General features: G+C 55.1%; 1 protein-coding gene across 1 annotated transcript in view; it reads right to left on the bottom strand.

The window, feature by feature from the left end:
* Positions 1-17,500, bottom strand: part of LOC135567157 (transmembrane protein 47-like) — a 30,360-nt gene that overhangs the window by 838 nt on the left and 12,022 nt on the right. The gene's annotated exons all lie outside the window — the stretch shown is intronic.

Raw genomic sequence — 17,500 nt, 5'->3', positions numbered from 1 at the left:
GACAGAGAGGGAGGAGAGATAGGAGACAGAGAGGGAGGAGAGATAGAGGACAGAGAGGGAGGAGAGATAGAGGACAGAGAGGGGAGGGAGATAGAGGACAGAGAGGGGAGGGAGAGATAGAGGACAGAGAGGGGAAGAGAGATAGAGGACAGAGAGGGGAGGAGAGATAGAGGACAGAGAGGGGAGGAGACAGAGAGGAAGGAGAGGGAGGAGAGATAGAGGACAGAGAGGGAGGGAGAGATAGAGACAGAGAGGGAGGAGAGATAGAGGACAGAGAGGGGAGGAGAGATAGAGGACAGAGAGGGGAGGAGAGATAGAGGACAGAGAGGGGAGGAGAGATAGAGGACAGAGAGGGAGGAGAGATAGAGGACAGAGAGGGAGGAGAGATAGAGGACAGAGAGGAGGAGGAGAGATAGAGGACAGAGAGGGGAGGAGAGATAGAGGACAGAGAGGGGGAGGAGAGATAGAGGACAGAGAGGGAAGGAGAGATAGAGGACAGAGAGGGGGGAGAGATAGAGGACAGAGAGGAGGGGAGAGATAGAGGACAGAGAGGGGGAGAGATAGAGGACAGAGAGGAGGGGAGAGATAGAGGACAGAGAGGGAAGGAGAGATAGAGGACAGAGAGGGAAGGAGAGATAGAGGACAGAGAGGGAAGGAGAGATAGAGGACAGAGAGGGGGGAGAGATAGAGGACAGAGAGGGAAGGAGAGATAGAGGACAGAGAGGGAAGGAGAGATAGAGGACAGAGAGGAGGGGAGAGATAGAGGACAGAGAGGGGGGAGAGATAGAGGACAGAGAGGGAAGGAGAGATAGAGGACAGAGAGGAGGGGAGAGATAGAGGACAGAGAGGGGGGAGAGATAGAGGACAGAGAGGAGGGGAGAGATAGAGGACAGAGAGGAAGGAGAGATAGAGGACAGAGAGGAAGGGGAGAGATAGAGGACAGAGAGGGAGGGAGAGATAGAGGACAGAGAGGGAAGGAGAGATAGAGGACAGAGAGGGAAGGAGAGATAGAGGACAGAGAGGAGGGGAGAGATAGAGGACAGAGAGGGAAGGAGAGATAGAGGACAGAGAGGAGGGGGAGAGATAGAGGACAGAGAGGGCAGGAGAGATAGAGGACAGAGAGGGGGGAGAGATAGAGGACAGAGAGGAGGGGAGAGATAGAGGACAGAGAGGGAAGGAGAGATAGAGGACAGAGAGGGGAGGAGATAGAGGACAGAGAGGAGGGAGAGATAGAGGACAGAGAGGAGAGAGATAGAGGACAGAGAGGGAAGGAGAGATAGAGGACAGAGAGGGGAGAGATAGAGGACAGAGAGGAGGGGAGAGATAGAGGACAGAGAGGAGGGGATATCAGGTGGTATAAACAAGAGGGAGCAAACAGCAAGTTGTCGGAGGGAAATGGAGCGAGGGGGAGAGAGGGGGAGAGAGGGGGAGAGAGGGAACAGCAAGAGAGAGAGAAAGAGGGGGAGAGAGGGGGAGAGAGAGGAGGGAGAGAAAGAGGGGGAGGGAGAGAGAAAGAGGGGGAGGGAGAGGGAGAGAGAGAGGAGAGAAAGAGGGGAGGGAGAGAGAAATGAGGGGAGAGGAGAGAAAGAGGGGAGAGAGAGAGGTGAGGGAGAAAGAAAGAGGGAGAAAGGGAAAGAGGGGGAGAGAGAGAGAGAGCGAGAAAGAGGGGGAGAGAGAAAGGAGAGAGGGGAGAGAGAGGAGAGAGAGAAAGGGGGTCAGATAGAGACGCTGACTCGCATCTCACTGACACACATCGTTGACTAAAGAGCATTGTTGGCATGTTATCAAAATAAATCTGCCATCATCTCAACCAACCCCACCCACAACCCCAACCCCCACCAACATCTAACCCACAACAACTACACCCCACCCACAACCCCAACCCCACCAACATCTACACCCCACCCACAACCCCAACCCCAACATCTACACCCCACCCACAACCCCAACCCCACCAACATCTACACCCCACCCACAACACCAACCCCACCAAACATCTACACCCCACCCACAACCCCAACCCCACACCACCCACAACCCCAACCCCACCAACATCTACACCCCACCCACAACCCCAACCCCACAACATCTACACCCCACCCACAACCCCAACCCCACCAACATCTACACCCCACCCACAACCCCAACAACATCTACACCCCACCCACAACCCCAACAACCCACCCCACCCACAACCCCAACAAACATCTACACCCCACCCACAACCCCAACCAACAACTACACCCCACCCACAACCCCAACCCCACCAACATCTACACCCCACCCACAACCCCAACCCCAAACAACTACACCCCACCCACAACCCCAACCCCCCCACCAACATCTACACCCCACCCACAACCCCAACAACAACAACCCCACCCACAACCCCAACCCATCTACAACCCACAACCCCAACCCCAAACATACACCCCCACCCACAACCCCAACAACAACTACACCCCACCCACAACCCCAACCCCACCAACATCTACACCCCACCCACAACCCCAACCCCACCAACATCTACACCCCACCCACAACCCCAACAACTACACCCCACCCACAACCCCAACCCCACCAACATCTACACCCCACCCACAACCCCAACCCCAAACATCTACACCCCACCCACAACCCCAACCCCACCAACATCTACACCCCACCCACAACCCCAACCCCACCAACAACTACACCCCACCCAACCCCAACCCCAACAACATCTACACCCCACCCACAACCCCAACCCCACCAACAACTACACCCCACCCACAACCCCAACAACATCTACACCCCACCCACAACCCCAACCCCACCAACATCTACACCACCCACAACCCCAACCCCACCAACATCTACACCCCACCCACAACCCCAACCCCAAACATCTACACCCCACCCACAACCCCAACCCCACCAACATCTACACCCCACCCACAACCCCAACCCCACCAACAACTACAACATCTACACCCCACCCACAACCCCAACCCCACCAACATCTACACCCCACCCACAACCCCAACAACAACTACACCCCACCCACAACCCCAACCCCACCAACATCTACAACAACTACCCACCCACAACCCCAACCCCACCAACATCTACACCCCACCCACAACCCAACAACAACTACACCCCACCCACAACCCCAACCCCACCAACAACTACACCCACAACCACCCACAACCCCAACCCCACCAACATCTACACCCCACCCACAACCCCAACCCCACCAACATCTACACCCCACCCACAACCCCAACCCCACCCCACCCACAACCCCAACAACATCTACACCCCACCCACAACCCCAACCCCACCAACATCTACACCCCACCCACAACCCCAACAACAACTACACCCCACCCACAACCCAACATCTACAACCCCACCCACAACCCCAACCCCACCAACATCTACACCCCACCCACAACCCCACCATCTACACCCCACCCCAACCCCAACCCCAACAACATCTACACCCCACCCACAACCCCAACCCCACCAACATCTACACCCCACCCACAACCCCAACAACAACTAACCCCACCCACAACAACCCCACAACATCCCCCACCCACAACCCCAACCCCACCAACAACTACAACCCCACCCACAACCCCAACCATCCACCACCCACAACCCCAACCCCACAACATCCCCACCCACAACCCCAACCCCACCAACATCTACACCCCACCCACAACCCTACACCCCACCCACAACCCCAACAACTACACCCCACCCACAACCCCAACAAACAACTACACCCCACCCACAACCCCAACCCCACCAACATCTACACCCCACCCACAACCCCAACAAACAACTACACCCCACCCACAACCCCAACCCCACCAAACATCTACACCCCACCCACAACCCCACCCCACCTACACCCCAACCCCAACAACATCTACACCCCACCCACAACCCCAACCCCACCAACATCTACACCCCACCCACAACCCCACCAACAACTACACCCCACCCACAACCCCAACCCCACCAACATCTACACCCCACCCACAACCCCAACCCCACCAACAACTACACCCCACCCACAACCCCAACCCATCTACACCCCACCCACAACCCCAACCCTACACCAACCACCCACAACCCCCCAACAACTACACCCCACCCACCCCAACCCCACCAACATCTACACCCCACCCACAACCCCAACAACAACTACACCCCACCCACAACCCCAACAACTACACCCCACCCACAACCCCAACCCCACCAACAACTACACCCCACCCACAACCCCAACCCCACCAACATCTACACCCCACCCACAACCCCAACCCCACCAACATCTACACCCCACCCACAACCCCAACAACATCTAACCCCACCCACAACCCCAACCCCACCAACATCTACACCCCACCCCACCCACAACCCCAACAACATCTACACCCCACCCACAACCCCAACCCCAACAACATCTACACCCCACCCACAACCCCAACCCCACAACATCTACACCCCACCCACAACCCCAACCCCACCAACAACTACACCCCACCCACAACCCCAACAACATCTACACCCCACCCACAACCCCAACCCCACCAACATCTACACCCCACCCACAACCCCAACCCCACCAACATCTACACCCCACCCACAACCCCAACCCCACCAACATCTACACCCCACCCACAACCCCAACCAACCACCAACAACCCCAACCCCAACAACATCTACACCCCACCCACAACCCCAACCCCACCAACATCTACACCCCACCCACAACCCCAACCCCACCAACATCTACACCCCACCCACAACCCCAACAACATCACCTACACCCCACCCACAACCCCAACCCCACCAACATCTACACCCCACCCACAACCCCAACCCCACCAACATCTACACCCCACCCACAACCCCAACAACAACACACCCCACCCACAACCCCAACCCCACCAACAACCCTACACCCCACCCACAACCCCAACCCCACCAACATCTACACCCCACCCACAACCCCAACCCCACCAACATCTACACCCCACCCAACACAACCCCAACCCCACCAACATCTACACCCCACCCACAACCCCAACAACCCCAACCCCACCAACATCTACACCCCACCCACAACCCCAACCCCACCAACATCTACACCCCCCACCCACAACCCCAACCCCACCAACATCTACACCCCACCCACAACCCCAACCCCACCAACACTACACCCACCCACAACCCCAACTACATCTACACCCCACCCACAACCCCAACCCCACCAACATCTACACCCCACCCACAACCCCAACCCCACCAACATCTACACCCCACCCACAACCCCAACCCCACCAACAACTACACCCCACCCACAACCCCAACAACAACTACACCCCACCCACAACCCCAACAACATCTACACCCCACCCACAACCCCAACCCCACCAACACACCCCCCCACAACCCCAACCCCACCAACATCTACACCCCACCCACAACCCCAACATCTACACCCCACCCACAACATCTACACACCCCACCCACAACCCCAACCCCACCAAACATCTACACCCCACCCACAACCCCAACAACAACTACACCCCACCCACAACCCCAACCCCACCAACATCTACACCCCACCCACAACCCCAACTACCCCCACCAAACAACTACACTACCCCCACCCACAACCCCAACCCCACCAACATCTACACCCCACCCACAACCCCAACCCCACCAACATCTACACCCCACCCACAACCCCAACAACAACTACACCCCACCCACAACCCCAACCCCACCCCACAACCCCAACCCCACCAACAACTACACCCCACCCACAACCCCAACCCCACCAACATCTACACCCCACCCACAACCCCAACCCCACCAACATCTACACCCCACCCACAACCCCAACCCCACCAACATCTACACCCCACCCACACCCACAACCCCAACAACATCTACACCCCACCCACAACCCCAACCATCTACACCCCACCCCAACCCCAACAACATCTACACCCCACCCACAACCCCAACCCCAACAACATCTACACCCCACCCACAACCCCAACCCCACCAACATCTACACCCCCCCACAACCCCATCTACACCCACACCCAACAACCACCAACATCCCACCAACAACCCCAACCCCACCAACATCTACACCCCACCCACCCCCAACACAACCCCAACCCCACCAACATCTACACCCCACCCACAACCCCAACCCCACCAACATCTACACCCCACCCACAACCCCAACCCCAACAACAACTACACCCCACCCACAACCCCAACAACATCTACACCACCCACCCACAACCCCACCAACATCTACACCCCACCAACAACCCCACCAACATCTACACCCACCCACAACCCCAACCCCACCAACAACCCCAACTACAACATCTACACCCCACCCACAACCCCAACCCCACCAACATCTACACCCCACCCACAACCCCAACCCCACCAACAACTACACCCCACCCACAACCCCAACCCCACCAACATCTACACCCCCACCCACAACCCACAACCCCAACCAACATCTACACCCCACCCACAACCCCAACCCCACCAACAACTACACCCCACCAACAAACCCCCCACCCCACCAACAACATCTACACCCCACCCACAACCCCAACCCCACCAACATCTACACCCCACCCACAACCCCAACCCTACACCAACATCTACACCCCACCCACAACCCCAACCCCACCAACAACTACACCCCACCCACAACCCCAACCCCACAACATCTACACCCCACCCACAACCCCAACCCCACCAACATCTACACCCCACCCACAACCCCAACCCCACCAACAACTACACCCCACCCACAACCCCAACAACAACTACACCCCACCCACAACCCCAACCCCACCAACATCTACACCCCACCCACAACCCCAACCTACACCCCACCCACAACCCCAACCACACCCACACCCACAACCCCAACCCCACCAACATCTACCCACCCCAACCCCACCAACCCCCCCACCCACAACCCACCAACATCTACACCCCACCCACAACCCCAACCCCACCAACATCTACACCCCACCCCAACCCCAACCCCAACAACATCTACACCCCACCCACAACCCCAACAACATCTACACCCCACCCACAACCCCAACCCCACCAACATCTACACCCCACCCACAACCCCAACCCAACAACTACCACCCACAACCCCAACCCCACCAACAACTACACCCCACCCACAACCCCAACAACATCTACACCCCACCCACAACCCCAACCCCACCAACCACCCCAACAACTACACCCCACCCACAACCCCAACCCCACCAACAACTACACCCCACCCACAACCCCAACCCCACCAACATCTACACCCCACCCACAACCCCAACCCCACCAACATCTACACCCCACCCACAACCCCAACAACAACATCTACACCCCACCCACAACCCCAACCCCACCACCCCACCCAACCCCCCACCCACAACCCCAACAACATCTACACCCCACCCACAACCCCAACCCCACCAACATCTACACCCCACCCACAACCCCAACCCCACCAACATCTACACCCCACCCACAACCCCAACCCCACCAACATCTACACCCCACCCACAACCCACAACCCCACCAACATCTACACCCCACCCACAACCCCAACAACAACATCTACACCCCACCCACAACCCCAACCCCACCAACATCTACACCCCACCCACAACCCCAACAACAACTACACCCCACCCACAACCCCAACCCCAAACATCTACACCCCACCCACAACCCCAACCCTACACCCCAACAACCCCTACCCCCACCCACAACCCCAACCCCAAACATCTACACCCCACCCACAACCCCAACCCCACCAACATCTACACCCCACCCACAACCCCAACCCCACCAACATCTACACCCCACCCACAACCCCACCCACAACCCCAACAACATCTACACCCCACCCACAACCCCAACCCCACCAACAACTACACCCCACCCACAACCCCAACCCCACCAACATCTACACCCCACCCACCCACAACCCCAACCTACACCCCACCAAACAACCCCACCAACATCTACACCCCACCCACAACCCCAACCCCACCAACATCTACACCCCACCCACAACCCCAACCAACTACACCCCACCCACAACCCCAACCCCACCAACATCTACACCCCACCCACAACCCCAACCCCACCAACATCTACACCCCACCCACAACCCCAACCCCAACCAACATCTACACCCCACCCACAACCCCAACCCCACCAACATCTACTACACCCACCCACAACCCCAACAACATCTACACCCCACCCACAACCCCAACCCCACCAACATCTACACCCCACCCACAACCCCAACCCCACCAACAACTACACCCCACCCACAACCCCAACAACAACTACACCCCACCCACAACCCCAACCCCACCAACATCTACACCCCACCCACAACCCCAACCACCAACATCTACACCCCACCCACCCCCAACCCCACCAACATCTACACCCCACCCACAACCCCAACCCCACCAACATCTACACCCACCCACAACCCCAACCCCACCAACTCTATTACACCCCACCAACTACAACCCCACCCAACAACTCTACACCCCACCCACAACCCCAACCCTACACACCCACAACCCCAACAACATCCACACCCACAACTACAACCCCACCCACAACCCTACCCAAACCCCACCACAACCCCACCCACAACCCCAACCCCACCAACATCTACACCCCACCCACAACCCCACCATCACACCCCACCCTACCCCAAACATCTACCCCCACCCACAACCCCAACCCCACCAACATCTACACCCCACCCACAACCCCAACCCACAACTACACCCCCACCCACAACCCCAACAACCCCACCCCACCCACAACTAACCCCAACATCTACACCCCACCCACAACCCCAACCCATCAACAACTACACCCCACCCACAACCCCAACAACACTACACCCCACCCACAACCCCAACCCCACCAACATAACCCCACCCAAACCCCAACAACACCTACACCCCAACAACCCCAACAACATACACCCCACCCCCAACAACCCCACCCACAACCCCAACCCCACCAACCCCCCCACCCACAACCCCAACAACAGCCACAACCCCACCAACAACTACCCAACCCCACCCAGAGGAGAGGACCCAGGAGGATGGGGAAGAGGAGAAAGGAGGAGGAGACCCCAGGAGGATGTGGAAGAGGAGATCTACACCCCACCCAGAGGAGGATGGGAAAGAACCCCAGAAACATCTAGACCCCACCCAGGAGGAACCCCACCAAGATGAGGACCCAGAACCCCAACCCCAGGGAACATCTACACCCCACCCACAACCCCAGGACCAACAACTACACCCCACCCACAACCCCAACCCCACCAACATGGGGACCCCACCCACAACCCCAAAGAACAGAACCCCACCCACAACCCCAACCCCACCAACATGGGGACCCCACCCAGAAGGATGGGGAAACAACTAGAACCCACAACCCCAGACCAACATGGGGGACCCACAACCCCAACCCCAAACAGGAGACACCCCACCCACAAGAACAGGCATGGACCCCACCCACAACCCCAACCCCAAACATCTAGGCACCCCACCCACAAGGAGAGGAGGCCAACCCCACCAACAACTACACCCCACCCACAACCCCAACCCCACCAACATCTAACCCCACCCACCCCAACCCCAGGAACAGGAGGACCCCACCCACAACCCCAACCCCACCAACATCTACACCCCACCCACAACCCCAACCCCACCAACATCTACACCCCACCCACAACCCCAACCCCACCAACATCTAGACCCCACCCACAACCCCAACCCCAAAGATCTACAGGACCCACAACCCCAACCCCATGTACAGTTACACCCCACCCACAACCCCAACAACATTCCAGCAAACCCCAGTGAAAATCTACAACAAGAACCCCAACAACATCTACACCCCACCCAAACCTGAAGAACCATCCAAGTGTTGTGGGTGTCTAACCTTCCCTACACCCCACCCACAACCCCAACTACACCCCACCCACAACCCCAACCCCACCAACAACTCAGTCAGACAACCCCAACACCAGATGAAGACAACATTTCCTACACCCCACCCTGTACCCCAACCCCACCAACCGTCTACACCCCACCCACAACCCCAACCCCACCAACATCTACACCCCACCCAGGCCCCAATCCAAACAACTACACCCCACACTATTCCCAACAACATCTACACCCACAACCCAACCCCACCAACATCTACACCCACCCACAACCCCAACCCAACCAACATCTACACCCCACCCAGTGGACAACAACTACACCCCCACCCACAACCCCAACCCCAGAACAACTTACACCCCACCCACAACCCCAACCCCACCAACAACTACACCCCACCCACAACCCCAACAACATCTACACCCCACCCACAACCCCAAGACCAACAGACCCCACCCCCACTGACCCCCACTTCCCCACCAACAACTACACTGGTTGACCCACAACCCACAACAACACTACATTTGACCCACAACCCCACCATTTAGACCCCACCCACAACCCCAAAAACACTCACCCCAACAACCATCTGAAAGAAGCTCACCCCACCCCACCCACAACCCCAACCCCACCAACATCTACACCCCACCCACAACCCCAACAACAACTACACCCCCCACCCACAGGACCATGTTAGGTGGTTTAAAAAACCCCACCAACATATATTTGACCCACAACCCCAACCCCACCAACATCTACAACAAGTCAACTACACCCCACCCACAACCCCAACCCCACTTAACATCTACACCCCACACACAACCCCAACCCCAACAACATTACACCCCACCCCCAACAACCCAACCCCACCCACAACTACACCCCACCCACAACCCTACAACCCTAACCAACAACCACAACCCCACCCACAACCCCAACAGCATCTGGACCCCACCCACAACCCCTACCAACTAAATGCACCCCACCCACAACCCCAACCCCCACCAACAACTTAAACCTGGGGAACCCACAACCCTAAGGAAATACACCCCATGGGGGACCAACATTACACCCCACCCACAACTACAACCACAACCACCAACAACCCACCTACCAACAACCCCAACCCCTACCAACATGCTACAACTCCACAACTTGAGAACAACTATTATCCAAACTACACCCCACACTACAACAGAAAACCCATAACTACAACCCCACCCCAAAATACACCCCACCAACAACCCCACCCACAACTACAACCCCACCCACAACCCCAAAACAGTCATTACCCCACCCCAACAACTACAACCCCACCTTCTTGTGGGGAAGAGGAGAAAACACATTGGGAGGGAGGATTTACTTTCAAAGTTAAGGATCCCCCACCCAGGAGAAAGGAGGGGAATCATCTATACCCCAACCACAACCCCAACAACATGAGACTGGTGATAGGATGGGGGAGAAAATTCAAAAATCTAGACCCCATAAACTTCTCACAAAACACCCCCACCAACTATTACAAATACGTTTGTATACAGGGGAATAGCAAAAACAACCCATCCGTAGGAGGACCAATATCATTAGGAGGATTTCCAGGAGGATGGGGGGAGAGAGGAGGAGGGAGGAAAGAGGGAGAAAGGAGGAGAGAGAGAGGAGGATGGGGAGAGAGATGAGGATGGGGAGAGGAGAAAGGAGGAGAGGAGGATGGGGAGAGGATGATGGGGAAGAGGAGAGGAGGATGGGGAGAGGAGGATGGGGAAGAAAGGAGGAGAGGAGAAGGATGGGGAGAGGAGAGGAGGATGGGGAAGAGGAGAAAGGAGGAGAGGAGGATGGGGGAGAGGAGGATGGGGAAGAGGTGAAAAGAGAGGAGGCTGGAGGAGAGGAGAAAGGAGGAGAGGAGGCTGGAGGAGAGGAGAGGAGAAAGGAGGAGAAAGGAGGAGAGGAGAGGAGGATGGGGAAGAGGAGAAAGGAGGAGAGGAGAGGAGGATGGGGAAGAGGAGAAAGGAGGAGAAAGGAGGAGAAGACACTTTAAAGATCTACAGGAGGAAAGCATGTACAGTTATTCCAGCAATGTGAGTGAAAAACAACAAGAACTCAGGACTTCATGATGAAACCTGAAGAAACATCTGAAGTGTTGTGGGTGTCTACCTTCCCTGCCCAGGAGACCCCCTCTTCTCAGTCAGACTGGTTTACACCAGATGAAGAGGGACATTTCCCACACTAACTGTACCCTGTCCGTATGCATTAACCAGAGGCTGAATCCAAAATGGCACACTATTCCCTTTATAGTGCACTACTTTTGACCAGGGCCCATAGGGTAATAGGACCCTGGTCAAAGGGAGTGGACCAGTAGTGACAAGGACACTAGGCAGGGAGAATGGTTACAAGAGGGGGAGGGGAAGAGGGGAGGGACCAGTAGTGGACAAGGACACTAGGCAGTGAGAATGGTTACAAGAGGGGGAGAGACCACTGAGGTCTTCATGTAGCTGGTTGATACTAATTTGAACAATACCATTTAGACGATGGACTCAAAATGACTCTGAAGAGCCATGTGAAAGAAGCTCACTGAGTTGTGGTGTTGAACCTCTCTACCACAGGACCATGTTAGGTGGTTTAAAAAATATATATATATTTGACCTTTTATTTAACTAGGCAAGTCAGTTAAGAACAAATTCTTATTTTCAATTTTTACATTTACATTTAAGTCATTTAGCAGACGCTCTTATCCAGAGCGACTTACAAATTGGTGCATTCACCTTATGACATCCAGTGGAGCAGCCACTTTACAATAGTGCATCTAAATCTTTAAGGGGGGTGAGAAGGATTACTTTATCCTATCCTAGGTATTCCTTAAAGAGGTGGGGTTTCAGGTGTCTCCGGAAGGTGGTGATTGACTCCGCTGTCCTGGCGTCGTGAGGGAGTTTGTTCCACCATTGGGGGGCCAGAGCAGCGAACAGTTTTGACTGGGCTGAGCGGGAACTGTACTTCCTCAGTGGTAGGGAGGCGAGCAGGCCAGAGGTGGATGAACGCAGTGCCCTTGTTTGGGTGTAGGGCCTGATCAGAGCCTGGAGGTACTGAGGTGCCGTTCCCCTCACAGCTCCGTAGGCAAGCACCATGGTCTTGTAGCGGATGCGAGCTTCAACTGGAAGCCAGTGGAGAGAGCGGAGGAGCGGGGTGACGTGAGAGAACTTGGGAAGGTTGAACACCAGACGGGCTGCGGCGTTCTGGATGAGTTGTAGGGTTTAATGGCACAGGCAGGGAGCCCAGCCAACAGCGAGTTGCAGTAATCCAGACGGGAGATGACAAGTGCCTGGATTAGGACCTGCGCCGCTTCCTGTGTGAGGCAGGGTCGTACTCTGGGATGTTGTAGAGCATGAACCTACAGGAACGGGCCACCGCCTTGATGTTAGTTGAGAACGACAGGGTGTTGTCCAGGATCACGCCAAGGTTCTTAGCGCTCTGGGAGGAGGACACAGTGGAGTTGTCAACCGTGATGGCGAGATCATGGAACGGGCAGTCCTTCCCCGGGAGGAAGAGCAGCTCCGTCTTGCCGAGGTTCAGCTTGAGGTGGTGATCCGTCATCCACACTGATATGTCTGCAAGACATGCAGAGATGCGATTCGCCACCTGGTCATCAGAAGGGGGAAAGGAGAAGATTAATTGTGTGTCGTCTGCATAGCAATGATAGGAGAGACCATGTGAGGTTATGACAGAGCCAAGTGACTTGGTGTATAGTGAGAATAGGAGAGGGCCTAGAACAGAGCCCTGGGGGACACCAGTGGTGAGAGCACGTGGTGAGGAGACGGATTCTCGCCACGCCACCTGGTAGGAGCGACCTGTCAGGTAGGACGCAATCCAAGCGTGGGCCGCGCCGGAGATGCCCAACTCGGAGAGGGTGGAGAGGAGGATCTGATGGTTCACAGTATCGAAGGCAGCCGATAGGTCTAGAAGGATGAGAGCAGAGGAGAGAGAGTTAGCTTTAGCAGTGCGGAGCGCCTCCGTGATACAGAGAAGAGCAGTCTCAGTTGAATGACTAGTCTTGAAACCTGACTGATTTGGATCAAGAAGGTCATTCTGAGAGAGATAGTGGGAGAGCTGGCCAAGGACGGCACGTTCAAGGGTTTTGGAGAGAAAAGAAAGAAGGGATACTGGTCTGTAGTTGTTGACATCGGAGGGATCGAGTGTAGGTTTTTTCAGAAGGGGTGCAACTCTCGCTCTCTTGAAGACGGAAGGGACGTAGCCAGCGGTCAGGGATGAGTTGATGAGCGAGGTGAGGTAAGGGAGAAGGTCTCCGGAAATGGTCTGGAGAAGAGAGGAGGGGATAGGGTCAAGCGGGCAGGTTGTTGGGCGGCCGGCCGTCACAAGACGCGAGATTTCATCTGGAGAGAGAGGGGAGAAAGAGGTCAGAGCACAGGGTAGGGCAGTGTGAGCAGAACCAGCGGTGTCGTTTGACTTAGCAAACGAGGATCGGATGTCGTCGACCTTCTTTTCAAAATGGTTGACGAAGTCATCTGCAGAGAGGGAGGAGGGGGGGGAGGAGGATTCAGGAGGGAGGAGAAGGTGGCAAAGAGCTTCCTAGGGTTAGAGGCAGATGCTTGGAATTTAGAGTGGTAGAAAGTGGCTTTAGCAGCAGCGACAGAAGAGGAAAATGTAGAGAGGAGGGAGTGAAAGGATGCCAGGTCCGCAGGGAGGCGAGTTTTCCTCCATTTCCGCTCGGCTGCCCGGAGCCCTGTTCTGTGAGCTCGCAATGAGTCGTCGAGACACGGAGCGGGAGGGGAGGACCGAGCCGGCCTGGAGGATAGGGGACATAGAGAGTCAAAGGATGCAGAAAGGGAGGAGAGGAGGGTTGAGGAGGCAGAATCAGGAGATAGGTTGGAGAAGGTTTGAGCAGAGGGAAGAGATGATAGGATGGAAGAGGAGAGAGTAGCGGGGAGAGAGAGCGAAGGTTGGGACGGCGCGATACCATCCGAGTAGGGGCAGTGTGGGAAGTGTTGGATGAGAGCGAGAGGGAAAAGGATACAAGGTAGTGGTCGGAGACTTGGAGGGGAGTTGCAATGAGGTTAGTGGAAGAACAGCATCTAGTAAAGATGAGGTCGAGCGTATTGCCTGCCTTGTGAGTAGGGGGAAGGTGAGAGGGTGAGGTCAAAAGAGGAGAGGAGGGAAAGAAGGAGGCAGAGAGGAATGAGTCAAAGGTAGACGTGGGGAGGTTAAAGTCGCCCAGAACTGTGAGAGGTGAGCCGTCCTCAGGAAAGGAGCTTATCAAGGCATCAAGCTCATTGATGAACTCTCCGAGGAACCTGGAGGGCGATAAATGATAAGGATGTTAAGCTTGAAAGGGCTGGTAACTGTGACAGCATGGAATTCAAAGGAGGCGATAGACAGATGGGTAAGGGAGAAAGAGAGAATGACCACTTGGGAGAGATGAGGATCCCGTGCCACCACCCCGCTGACCAGAAGCTCTCGGGGTGTGCGAGAACACGTGGGCGGACGAAGAGAGAGCAGTAGGAGTAGCAGTGTTATCTGTGGTGATCCATGTTTCCGTCAGTGCCAAGAAGTCGAGGGACTGGAGGGAGGCATAGGCTGAGATGAACTCTGCCTTGTTGGCCGCAGATCGGCAGTTCCAGAGGCTACCGGAGACCTGGAACTCCACGTGGGTCGTGCGCGCTGGGACCACCAGATTAGGGTGGCCGCGGCCACGCGGTGTGGAGCGTTTGTATGGTCTGTGCAGAGAGGAGAGAACAGGGATAGACAGACACATAGTTGACAGGCTACAGAAGAGGCTACGCTAATGCAAAGGAGATTGGAATGACAAGTGGACTACACGTCTCGAATGTTCAGAAAGTTGAGCTTACGTAGCAAGAATCTTATTGACTAAAATGATTAAAAATGATACAGTACTGCTGAAGTAGGCTAGCTGGCAGTGGCTGCGTTGTTGACTTTGTAGGCTAGCTGGCAGTGGCTGCGTTGTTGATTCGGGGGCTAGCTGGCTAGCTAGCAGTGTTGATTACGTTACGTTGCGTTAAAAGAACGACAATAGCTGGCTAGGTAACCTAGAAAATCGCTCTAGACTACACAATTATCTTTGATACAGAGACGGCTATGTAGCTAGCTATGTAGCTAGCTACGATCAAACAAATCAAACCGTTGTACTGTAATGAAATTAAATGAAAATGTGATACTACCTGTGGAGTGAGGCGGAATGCGACCGGGTTGTTGAGTTCTAATCGGTAGACGTTGGCTAGCTGTTGGCTAGCTAGCAGTGTCTCCTACGTTAAGGACGACAAATAGCTGGCTAGCTAACCTCGGTAAATTAAGATAGTCACTCTAAAAACTACACACTCTAAACTACACAGTTATCTTGGATACGAAGACAGCAAAGACAACTATGTAGCTAGCTAACACTACACTAATCAAGTCGTTCAGTTGAGGGTAATAGTTTCTACAGTGCTGCTATTCTTATTGACTAAAATGATTAAAAATGATACAGTACTGCTGAAGTAGGCTAGCTGGCAGTGGCTGCGTTGTTGACTTTGTAGGCTAGCTGGCAGTGGCTGCGTTGTTGATTCAGGGGCTAGCTGGCTAGCTAGCAGTGTTGATTACGTTACGTTGCGTTAAAAGAACGACAATAGCTGGCTAGGTAACCTAGAAAATCGCTCTAGACTACACAATTATCTACACAATTATCTTTGATACAGAGACGGCTATGTAGCTAGCTATGTAGACGGTGGGCGTTAGCTAGCTGGCTAGCTGCTGGGCAGATAGCATTGTAGGCTACGTTAGGACGACGAAATACGATAATTACGCAATTATCTTTGATACAAAGACGATACAAAGACGGCTATGTAGCTAGCTAAGAAGAAATTGCTAAGATTAGACAAATCAAACCGTTGTACTATAATGAAATGTAATGAAATGTAATGAAAAGTTATACTACCTGCAGACCGAAGTGCAGACCGAAGTGTGGATGCGACTGCTCGCTCCAACCCGGATCATCCAAAAACCAAAAAATGACGGCCTAGGAACAATGGGTTAACTGCCTGTTCAGGGGCAGAACAACAGCTCCTTGTCAGCTCTGGGATTTGAACTTGCAACCTTTCAGCTGCTAGTCTAACACTCTAACCACTAGGCTACCCTGCCGCCTCTACACCCTAACCACTAGGCTACCCTGCCGCCTCTACACCCTAACCACTAGGCTACCCTGCCGCCTCTACACCCTAACCACTAGGCTACCCTGCCGCCTCTACACCCTAACCACTAGGCTACCCCTTTCACACCTAAGTGGGACTTATTTAAAGGAAGGAATGTGTAGCAGCATGTGACTGCCTGGATTAGAGGCCTGGACATGTTTCTCATCACTCAGTTTAGTTATTAGAGGTTCTGACTGGTCACTTCTTACAGGGATTAACCTTTCCCCTCAGTGGGCTAAACCAGGGTCACAC

Source organism: Oncorhynchus nerka, unplaced genomic scaffold (assembly GCF_034236695.1).
Source record: "Oncorhynchus nerka isolate Pitt River unplaced genomic scaffold, Oner_Uvic_2.0 unplaced_scaffold_2493, whole genome shotgun sequence".
NCBI lineage: Eukaryota > Metazoa > Chordata > Actinopteri > Salmoniformes > Salmonidae > Oncorhynchus > Oncorhynchus nerka.
This window is presented reverse-complemented; position numbering and strand designations above follow the sequence as displayed.